Genomic DNA, 12,295 nt, shown 5'->3' with positions numbered 1-12,295 from the left:
AGCACCTGTTTGGAACCCGCACTTGATAAAGCACGTCAAGAAACTAGAGAAAGTACAAAGGTTTGCAACAAGGTTAGTTCCAGAGCTAAGGGGAATGTCCTATGAAGAAAGATTAAGGGAAATCGGCCTGACGACACTGGAGGACAGGAGGGTCAGGGGAGACATGATAACGACATATAAAATACTGCGTGGAATAGACAAGGTGGACAAGGACAGGATGTTCCAGGGAGGGGACACAGAAACAAGAGGCCACAATTGGAAGTTGAAGACACAAATGAGTCAGAGAGATAGTAGGAAGTATTTCTTCAGTCATAGAGTTGTAAGGCAGTGGAATAGCCTAGAAAATGACGTAGTGGAGGCAGGAACCATACACAGTTTTAAGACGAGGTTTGATAAAGCTCATGGAGCGGGGAGAGAGAGGGTCTAGTAGCAACCGGTGAAGAGGCGGGGCCAGGAGCTAGGACTCGACCCTTGCAACCACAAATAGGTGAGTACACACACACACACACACACACACACACACACACACGCAGTCTGGAACCCACACCTGGTCCAGCACGTCAAGAAGTTAGAGAAAATACAAAGGTTTGCAACAAGGCTAGTCCCAGAGCTCAGGAGAATGTCGTACGAGGAAAGGTTGAGGGAAATTATTCCCTCAACCTTCTATCCTGGAGGATAGAAGGGTCAGGGGAGACATGATAACGACATACAAGATACTGCGGGGAGTAGACAAGGTGGACAGAGATAGGATGTTCCAGAGAGGGGACACAGGGACAAGGGGTCACAACTGAAAGCTGAAGACTCAGACGAGTCACAGGGACGTTACGAAGTATTTCTTCAGTCATAGAGTTGTCAGCAAGTGGAATAGCCTAGCAAGTGAAGTAGTGGAGGCAGGAACCATTCATAGTTTTAAGAAGAGGTATGATACAGCTCAGGAAGCAGAGAGAGAGGACCTAGTAGCGATCAGTGAAGAGGCGGGTCCAGGAGCTGAGTCTCAACCCCTGCAACCACAATTAGGTGAGTAATTAGGTGAGTACACTCACTCCCAAACACACTCTCTGTCTCTATCATCCTCCTCCATCTTCCTCTTCACCTCTTCTTCCTTCTCCTCCCTCTCCCCTCGCCTCCTAGGCCTGCAAGCACACTAAAGGCTGATCCTACCCAGCTCACATGCTCCACACACTCTAACACTCCATTCCCCCCCCTCTCTCTCTAACTCACACTCAATCACACTCTCTATCTCTCTTTATCCTACCTTCTCTCCCTCTTCATATTCCTTCTCATCCTCCCTACTCCTTCTACTCCCCTTCCCCCCATTGCTCTTCCCCCTGTCCCCCTTAGTCTTCCCCCATCTCTCTTCCCTCCAGCTCACTATCCTTTTCCCCCCCCTGCCCACAACAAACACCCCTCTCTACAGCACTCTTGGCATAAGCTCTTCCTTTTGTGGAAAAGAAACATGGGACACCAAAAACCCTGACGGAGAACCAGAGGAATGGTGGATGAAGTGAGAGAGAAGTGGGAGAGAAGACTGGGAGGCAGAGCTCATGCAAAGAGAGGAGGAATGGGGGAGGAGGCTAGAAGAGCTCATCACGAAAATGGAAGAGAAAATAGCTGAGGAGAGTAGGAAATGGGAATTACAAATCACAGCAGCTGAAGCTATGATACAGTGCTTAGTAGAAGAGCTAAAGAGTCTGAAACAGCCTGAAGAACCAAAGGACAGTACAGTAATGACACCAAGAACTACTACATTAGTCACCGATGAGGGGACAGTAGGGAGCAAAGGAGATATACTGTACACGATGACTCTATCGGACCCAAGGGGGCCTGGGAAAAGGCAGGGAGAACAGCAGGAACTATTGAGGGGACTAAAGATAATGAAGGAGCTAGACTATACACAGAGGCTCTAACAGACAACTGCCATGCCCAGGAACAGATAAGCACAGGGGCACTGGATAGGGGAGAGACAGTAAGAAACAATGCATCAATGACAGGAACTAATTCATATCAGAAGATGCTCAGGGAAGCACAGTGGGAGGACGAAAAGGAGAGGGCCGTTTTTGTCTATAGGCTCCGAGAAGTAGATGGGGAAACTTACAAGGCAAGGAAACAGGAGGAGAAAAAAACGATTGAAAGCATCATGAAAACATTAGGAGAGGACGACATGACCCAGCTGACAAATTTTCGGAGAACTGGGTGGTTTGTGAGAGGAAAAAAGCATCCAGTCAAAGTGATTTTCAAGGCAGAGTCAGCTTGAAACCGGATCCTGCAGGAGAAAGCATGACTAAGAAACAATAAGGAGCTCCAGAGGGTGTACCTCGACTGAGACAGAACACAAGAAGAAAGGATGATACTGAAAGAGAGGATGCAATGTCACAAGGAGGAATGGGAGGAAAGGAAGGTGGAGAGCAGGAGAAATCAGGCCCAACTGGAAGAACAAACACAATCCCTTCCAGTGCCACCCACAGAAGGAACACTTCCATGGCAATCCCAAAGCAATCAAATGACCTAACCCAAAACCCATTCACTGTACCCTCTGCCCCCACACCCCTCAGTGCAAACCCCAACCCCACAGAAACCCACAGTAACCCATACATCCCCCTATGCACAAATCCCACCAACACAGTAACCCTCAGTAACCCACACATCCCCCTCAGCTCAAACCCCACCCCCCTGAAACCCACAGTAGCCCACACACTGTACCCTCACCCCCATCCCCCTCACCACAAACTCCACCCTCACAGTAACCCACACCAACCTACACACTGTACCCTCTATTCCCATCCCCATCACCACAACCCCCACCCCCACTGTAACCCCCCATAGACCCTCTCCCCATCCCCCTCACCCCCCCCCACCCCCACTGAAACCCCCCCATAGGCCCTCTGCCTCCACACCCCACACCACAGACCCCACTCCCACAGCAACCCCCTATAGGCCCCTGCCAGGGCACCTGCTCCCCCTAGTCCACCTCTCTCCCCAAACCACAGTTATTGAAAAGAAATTGAAGGTTTGGTACACGAACGAGGTTGGAATAACGAATAAGTGTGAGGAGTGGCATGAAAGAATCAAGATGTTCCCAGACATTGTAGCAGTTAAAGAAGCAAAACTCACTGGGATAATAACGAATGCAATCTTCCCACCCAGATATCAGATCCTGAGGAAGGATACAAGGAGCAGAGGGGGAGGAGGGGTTGTACTACTAATTAAAAACTGGTGGGGTTATCAAGAAACGGAAGGAATGGACGAGACTGGAGAAAGGGATTACATAATAGGTACAGTTCAGTCAGGGGAACACAAGATAGTCATTGCAGTGATGTATAACCCACCACAGAACTGCAGGAGGCCAAGAGAGGAATATGATGAGTGCAGTAGAACAGTGGTGGACACACTAGCTGAGGTGACAAGAAGGGCTCACTCGAGTAGAGCGAAATTACTGGTCATGGGCGACTTCCATCACAGGGAGATTGATTGGGAAAACCTGGAGCCACATGGGGGTCCCGGAACATGAACAGCCAAGATGATGGATGTGGTGCTAGCAAATCTCATGCACCAACATTTTAGGGACACTACCAGAGAGAGAGGGGAGGATGGACCACCAAGACTGGACCTTGTGTTCACCCTGAAAAGCTCAGACATTGAGCACATCACATATGAAAAGCCCCTTGGAGCTAGTGACCACGTGGTTATGAGTTTTGAATACATCGTGGAGCTAAAAGTGGAGAGGGTAACAGGAGCAGAAAGGGAAAAGCTAAACTATGAAAGGGAGGACTACACAGGAATGAGGACCTTCCCACAGGAGGTTCAGTGGGAACAGGAGTTGCTAGGATAATTAGTAAACGATATGATGGACTTTGTAACAACAAAATGTAAGGAGGCAGAGGAAAGGTTCGTTCCCAAGGGTAACAGAAATAATGGGAAGGACAGAATGAACCCTTGGTTTACCCGAAGGTGTAGGGAGGCAGAAACTAAGTGCTCTAGAGAATGGAAAAAGTACAGAAGGCAAAGGACTCAGGAAAATAAAGAGATTAGTCGACGAGCCAGAAACAAGTATGCACAGATAAGGAGGGAGGCACAGCAGCAGTATGAAAATGACATAGCACTGAAAGTCAAGTCTGACCTGAAACTACTCTACAGCCACATCAGGAGGAAGACAACAGTCAAGGACCAGGTAATCAGGCTGAGGAAAGAAAGTGGGGCACTCACAAAAAACGACCAGGAAGTATGTGAGGAGCTCAAGATGAGATTTCAGGAAGTATTTACAGTGGAGGCTGAAGGGACACTGGGAAGACAAAACAGTGGGGTACATCAACAAGGGATATACCAACAAGTGTTGAATGAATTACACACAACTGAGGAAGAGGTGGAGAAGATCGTAAGTGACCTAGATACCTCAAAGGCAGTGGGACCGGACAACATCTCTCCATGGGTCCTTAGAGAGGGAGCAGAGACACTACGTGTGCCACTAACCAAAATCTTCAACACTTTCCCTGAAACTGGGTAACTACCTGAAGTATGGAAGAAGGCAAATGTCGTCCCTATCTTTAAGAAAGGAGACAGAAACGAAGCACTAAATTATAGACCAGTGTCCCTGATGTGTATAGTATGCAAAGTCTTGGAAAAGATTATCAGGAAGAGAGTGGTGGAGCACCTGGAGTGGAACAAGATTATAAAAGACAGTCAGCATGGATTCATGGAAGGCAAATCCTGTGTCACAAACCTACTAGAGCTTTATGACAGGGTAATTGAAGTAAGAAATGAAAGGGAGGGGTGGGTTGATTGCATTTTCTTGGACTGCAAGAAGGCCTTCGACAGAGTTCCTCACAAGAGATTAGTACAGAAGCTAGAGGAATAGGCATGCATAATAGGAAAGGCACTGCAATGGATCAGGGAATACCTAACAGGGAGGCAACAGTGAGTCATGGTCCATCATGAGATATCACAGTGGGCGCCAGTGACGAGCAGGGTCCCCCAGGGGTCAGTCCTGGGACCAGTGCTGTTCTTGGTATATGTGAACGACATGACGGAAGGGATAAACTCAGAAGTGTTCTTGTTTGCAGATGATGTGAAGTTAATGAGGAGAACTAAATCAGATGCAGAACAAACAGGTCTACAAAGAGACCTGGACAGGCTGGATGTGTGGTCCAGAAACTGGCTCCTAGAATTTAACCCTGCCAAATGCAAAGTCATGAAGATTGGAGGAGGGCAAAGAAGACCGTAGAGTATAGGCTAGGAGGCCAAAGGCTGCAAACCTCACTCAAGGAGAAAGACCTAGGAGTGAGTATAATATTGAGTACATCGCCAGAAGCACACATTAACCAGATAACTGCTGCGGCATATGGGTGCTTGGCAAACCTGAGAATAGCATTCCGTTACCTCTGTAAGGAATCGTCCAAGACTTTATACACTGTGTATGTCAGACCCATACTGGAGTATGCAGCACCAGTTTGGAACCCACACAAGGCTAGTTCCAGAGCTAAAGGGAATGTCCTATGAAGGTTAAGGGAAATCTGTCTGATGACACTGGAGGACAGGAGGGTCAGGGGAGACATGATAACGACATACAAAATACTGCATGGAATAGATAAGGTGGACAGAGACAGGATGTTCCAGAGGGAGGACACAGAAACAAGGGGTCACAATTGGAAGCTGAAGACTCAGACGAGTCAAAGGGATGTTAGGAAGTATTTCTTCAGTCATTGAGTTGTCAGGAAGTGGAATAGTCTAGTAAGTGATGTAATGGAGGCAAGAACCACGAGGTATGACAAAGCTCAAGTAGCAGAAAGGGAGAGAGGTCCTAGCAGTGATCAGTGAAGAGGCAGGGCCAGAGGCAGGGCCAGGAGCTGAATCTCGACCCCTGCAACCAGAATTAGGTGAGTACAGTTAGGTGAGAATACACACACACACACAGCTGACACACACAGACGTGGGTGACAAGGCTCCGAGAACCTTAGTGTTTTTAAGGCGCGCAGTAACTGCTAGCAGTAACCAGTGGTAGTGACAACATCAGTGAGCAACCCTACGAGTTATAACCAAAGTTATTAGAAAAAGTCTAGAGCAAGCCTAAAATCATAAATATTTCAAAATGCCAAACTGTTAGGGGCCTAGTAGGCACCTGTTGCCACACAGATTCAAATATACAAAGATCAGAGCGAGCATGGAAGCAGGTGTTCGAATTATGTGATATCGGTTAACAAGTGAAATGTGGGGCAGCATACAGTGAGGGTGAAAAGGTTAATAAGCGAAAGGAGAAAGGAAATATAAAATATATAACAAAGGTTAGGTGACAGGAGTAGGCCTCCCGAAGCAGTGACGTCACAACAGGTTGTGTGCCATTATAAATATAAAGTGTAGCCACCAAATGTGAGGTGTATTCTATCATAAGTGAAAAGTGGAAACACTTCAGAAACCTGGGATGTATGAGCATATATGGTTATAAATACCATGGGTGAAGGATTTTCAAAATAGTGATACAAGGCCTACATGTACGACAACTACGTCATCAGCATCTGGCAACTTGTCATCGCCCTGCTGCCACACCTGCAAGTACTTCTCACCTTTTGTGGTTGCATGTTGTCAGATTCTGGTCTCTGCATCACTGTTAGATACTGGTCATTCACTCCTGCATAGATAAGGTGAAGACAGGGTGGATGAGAGAGCGAGGAGAGGGAACCGGCCTAGTGAGGGGTAACGTTAGACACACACACACATGCACACACTAAGGAGCTAAGACTCGACCCCTGCAACCACAAATAGGTGAGTACACTCACAAGGGAAGACACTTGTAGAAGTTGAGAGAGGCTAAGTTTTAGAACCTAGAATTACTTTCCATATTTTATAAGTAGAATTGATAAGTGTTAGAATTACTATTGGTAAGTTTCAGAATTACTGGTATTACTACTGGTATTTATTAGGAGTATGAATACTTAGAAGTGAGGGCACACAGACAAACACACACACATACACACACAGTAGAGACAGGAAGGATTCTGGGGCGACAGACCAGATGGGGACACCAGCAAGGAATACACCAACAAGTGTTGGACGACATACATACAGATGAGGAGGAGGTGAAGAAACTGCTAAGGGACATCGATACCTCAAAGGCAATGGGACCGGACAACATCTCCCCGTGGGTCCTTAGAGAGGGAGCAGATATGTTGTGCGTGCCACTTACCACAATCTTCAACACGTCCCTGGAAACTGGACAACTACCTGAGGTATGGAAGACGGCAAATGTAGTTCCCATTTTTAAAAAAAGGAGACAAAAAAGAGGCACTAAACTATAGACCTGTGTCATTGACGTGTATAGTATGCAAAATTATGGAGAAGATTATCAGGAGGAGAGTGGTGGAGCACCTGGAACGGAACAAGAGTATAAATGCCAACCAGCACGGATTCACGAAAGGCAAATCCTGTGTCACAAACCTTCTGGAGTTTTATGATAAAATAACAGAAGTAAGACACGAGAGAGAGGGGTGGGTTGATTGCATCTTCTTGGACTGCAAGAAGGCCTTTGACACAGTTCCTCACAAGAGATTAGTGCAGAAGCTAGAGCATCAGGCGCATATAACAGGAAGGGCACTGCAATTGATCAGAGAATACCTGACAGGGAGGCAACAACGAGTCATGGTACGTAATGATGTATCACAGTGGGCACCTGTGACGAGCGGGGTCCCACAGGGGTCGGTCCTAGGACCAGTGCTATTTTTGGTATATGTGAACGACATGATGGAAGGGTTAGACTCAGAAGTGTCCCTGTTTGTAGATGATGTGAAGTTAATGAGGAGAATTAAATCTGATGAGGACCAGGCAGGACTTCAAAGAGACCTAGACAGACTGGACACCTGGTCCAGCAAATGGCTTCTCGAATTTAATCCTGCCAAATGCAAAGTCATGAAGATAGGGGAAGGGCACAGAAGACCACAGACAGAGTATAGGCTACGTGGCCAAAGACTGCAAACCTCACTCAAGGAGAAAGATCTTGGGGTGAGTATAACACCGAGCATGTCTCCAGAAGCACACATCAATCAGATAACTGCTGCAGCATATGGGCGCCTGGCAAACCTGAGAACAGCATTCCGATACCTTAGTAAGGAATCATTCAAGACACTGTACACCGTGTATGTCAGGCCCATACTGGAGTATGCAGCACCTGTTTGGAACCCGCACTTGATAAAGCACGTCAAGAAACTAGAGAAAGTACAAAGGTTTGCGACAAGGTTAGTTCCAGAGCTAAGGGGTATGTCCTATGAAGAAAGATTAAGGGAAATCGGCCTGACGACACTGGAGGACAGGAGGGTCAGGGGAGACATGATAACGACATATAAAATACTGCGTGGAATAGACAAGGTGGACAAAGACAGGATGTTCCAGGGAGGGGACACAGAAACAAGAGGCCACAATTGGAAGTTGAAGACACAAATGAGTCAGAGAGATAGTAGGAAGTATTTCTTCAGTCTTAGAGTTGTAAGGCAGTGGAATAGCCTAGAAAATGACGTAGTGGAGGCAGGAATCATACACAGTTTTAAGACGAGGTTTGATAAAGCTCATGGAGCGGGGAGAGAGAGGGCCCAGTAGCAACCGGTGAAGAGGCGGGGCCAGGAGCTAAGACTCGACCCCTGCAACCACAAATAGGTGAGTACACACATACATGAGAGTGGAGTAACAGTTACCCCTCAACCACATACCAACTATCTCCCCTACCCCTCACACAAACCTACCCACCACTGGACATCCTGTCCCAAGCCCTCTTTCCCCCCCCCCTCTCTCTCTCTATCTTTTTCTCTCTCTCTCTACCTTTCTCTCTCTCCCTCTCTTTCGAACTTTTCCCTCCCTCTCCTCTATCTCTATTTCTTCCTTCCTATCTTCTCTCTCCACCTCTCATTCTCTCTCTCCCCTCCTCACACACACCTTCCATTCCTCTTCCCTTTCCTCCCTTGGCCTCCCTTAACTCCCCTCCCTCCCTACTCATTATCCCTAGCCTTCTCCCCAGCATTCTCTCTCCCTCTCTCTCTGCCTGTCTCTCTCTCCCTCCCTCTCTCTCACACACACAAGCTCCTTTCCATGGTAAAAAAAAAAGATAACCCAAGAGGGCGGAGACCCAGGGGTCTGGAGGTCGAACCCAGGAGTGAGGAACCTGGGAGGGAAGATTGGGAGATAGAGCTCTCAAAAATAGAGGAAGAGTGGGGAAGGAAGCTAGCTGAGCTCGGCAGGGTAATGGAGAAGTTAGCTGAAGAGAGCAGGAAGTGGGGACTATAAGTCATAGCAGCAGAAGATAAGATAAAGTGCTTAGAAGAGGAGCTAAAAAACCTGAAACAGAATAGAGAGATAAATGACAGTACAGGAATGACATCAGGGACTTCTATACCAGTCACAGACGAGGGGGCTGTAGGGATTCAGGAAAAGATGAGTACAGGAAGACCAATTGTGAGGCCTGCAGTCAATGTGGGAGACAAGACTTATGTAGAGACTCTAACAGTCAACTACAGTGGAAGGGAACAGCTGAGCAGGGAAGACAGTCCACCGAGCATAGGGGCTGCAGCAAGGGCAGGGGTTGAAGGCAGGAACGTCTCAACAGAAGGAGATAAAACACCTCACAGGATGAAAAGAGAGACACAGTGGGAGGAGGAGAGGGAGAGATCAATGTTTGTCTATGGGCTCCAAGAAGTTGAAGGGGAAACCTATGATGAAAGAATCCAGGGGGAGAAGAAAGCAATCGAAGGTATCTTGAAAGTAATAGGAGAGCCAGACATGACACAGGTGGCAAATTTTCGGAGAATTGGGTGGTTTGTACACGGAAGGAGATGCCCTGTCAAAGTAATCTTCAAGGCAGAATCAGCTCGAACCAGGGTCCTGGAGGAGAAAGCACGACTGAGGGACAATTCAGAGTACTGGAGTGTGTACCTCGATCGTGACAGAACACAGGAGGAAAGGATGAGACTGAGAAAGAGGGTACAAAGTCAAAAGGAGGAATGGGAGGCATTGATGAGGATGACAGAACCCAGACTCAGGTGGAAGGACAAATACACCCTACAGAGACACACACAGAAGGACTCCAACCACAACAACCCCGAAGCAACTGAATAACCTCAACCAAAACCCACACACAGCTCCCTCTGCCCCCACCCCCACCACAAACCCCACCTCTACAGCAGCCCCTTTTGGACACTCTGCTTCCACCCCCTCCCACCACCACAAACCCCACCCACACTGTGACAACCCCAATACAGCTGAACAATCTCAACCAACACCCACACACTGTTCCCTCTGTCCCCACCCCCCACATCACAAACCCAACTGCCACAGCAGCTCCCTATGGGGACTCTGACCTCACCCCCACCACAAATCCCACCCACACCACAAACCTCCATAGCCCCCACAGAGCTCCCGTCCCCCCTAACCCAAATATTCTCCCAGGTCTACCATGATAGACAAGAAGCTGAAGGTGTGGTACACAAACGCAGATGGAATGGCAAATAAATGTGAGGAATGGCACAAAAGAATCAACAAGAAGTCCCCGGACATCACAGCAGTCACAGAAACAAAACTCACTGAGACAATAACAGATGCAGTCTTCCCACTGGGATATCAAATCCTGAGGAAAGATAGAAGGAGCAGAAGGGAAGGAAGGGTTGCAATGCTCATTAAAAAAACGATGGAGTTTCGAGGAAATGGAGGGCATGGACGAGATTGAAGAAAGGGACTACATAGCAGGCACAATTCAATCTGGGGAACAGAAGGTAGTCATTGCTGTGATGTATAACCCACCACAGAGCTGCAGGAGGCCAAGAGAGGAATATGATGAGAACAACAGAGCGATGGTGAACACACTGGCTGAGGTGGCACGAAGAACTCAAACATACAGAGCAAAGTTATTGGTTATGGATGATTTCAACCACAGGGAGATTGATTGGGAAAACCTGGAGCCTCATGGGGGCCCTGAAACATGGAGAGCCAAGATGATGGATGTGGTACTGGAAAACCTCATGCATCAACACATCAGGGACACTACCAAAGAGAGAGGGGAGGACAAACCAGCAAGACTGGGCCTTGTGTTCACCCTGAGTAGCTCAGACATTGATGACATCACATATGAGAGGCCCCTCGGAGCTAGTGACCATGTAGTCCTGAGTTTTGATTACATAGTAGAGTTACAGGTGGAGAGGGTAATATGAGTTGAATGGGAAAAGCCAAACTATAAAAGGGGTGACTACACAGGTATGAGGAACTTCCTGTGGGAGGTGCAGTGGGACAGAGAAATGGTAGGAAAGACAGTAAATGAAATGATGGAGTATGTAACAACAAAATGTATGGAGGCTGAGGAAAAGTTTGTTCCCAAGGGCAACAGAAACAGTGGGAAGACCAAAGCGAGTTCTTGGTTTACCCAAAGGTGCAAGAAGGCAAAAACTAAGTGCATTAGAGAATGGAAGAGGTATAGAAGGCAAAGGACATCTGAGGAGGAGGTGAAGAAGCTGCTAAGTGACCTTGATTCCTCAAAGGCAATGGGACTAGACAACATCTCCCAGTGGGTCCTAAGGGAGGGAGCAGATATACTGTGTGTGCCATTAACCACAATCTTCAACACATTTCTTGAAACTGGGCAACTACCTGAGGTATGGAAGACCACAAATGTAGTTCCCATTTTTAAAAAAAGAGACAGAAAAGAGGCACTAAATTACAGACCAGTGTCATTGACGTGTATAGTATGCAAAGTCATGGAGAAGATTATCAGGAGGAAAGTGGTGGAGCACCTGGAATGGAACAAGATTATAAACGATAACCAGCATGGATTCATGGAAGGCAAATCCTGTGTCACAAACCTTCTGGAGTTCTATGAAAAAGTTACAGAAGTATAACACAAGAGAGAGGGGTGGGTTGATTGCATTTCCCTGGATTGCAGGAAGGCCTTTGACACAGTTCCTCACAAGCAACTAGTGCAGAAACTAGAGGATCAGGTATGTATAACAGGAAGGGCACTGCAATGGATCAAATAACATCTGACAGGGAGGCAACAACGATTCATGGTACGTGATGAGGTATCACAGTGGCCACCTGTGACGAGCGAGGTCCCACAGGGGTCGGTTCTAGGAGCAGTGCTATTTCTGGTATATGTGAATGACATGATGGAAGGGATAGACTCAGAGGTGTCCCTGATCGCAGATGATGCGAAGTTAATGAGGAGAATTAAATCAGATAAGGACCAAGCAGGATTTCAAAGAGACCTGGACAGGCTGGACACGTGCTCCAGCAACTGGCTTCTTGAATTCAACCCTGCCAAATGCAAAGTCATGAAGAT

This window comes from Cherax quadricarinatus, chromosome 14 (assembly GCF_038502225.1).
Source record: "Cherax quadricarinatus isolate ZL_2023a chromosome 14, ASM3850222v1, whole genome shotgun sequence".
NCBI lineage: Eukaryota > Metazoa > Arthropoda > Malacostraca > Decapoda > Parastacidae > Cherax > Cherax quadricarinatus.
Note: the sequence above shows the minus strand (reverse complement) of the source record.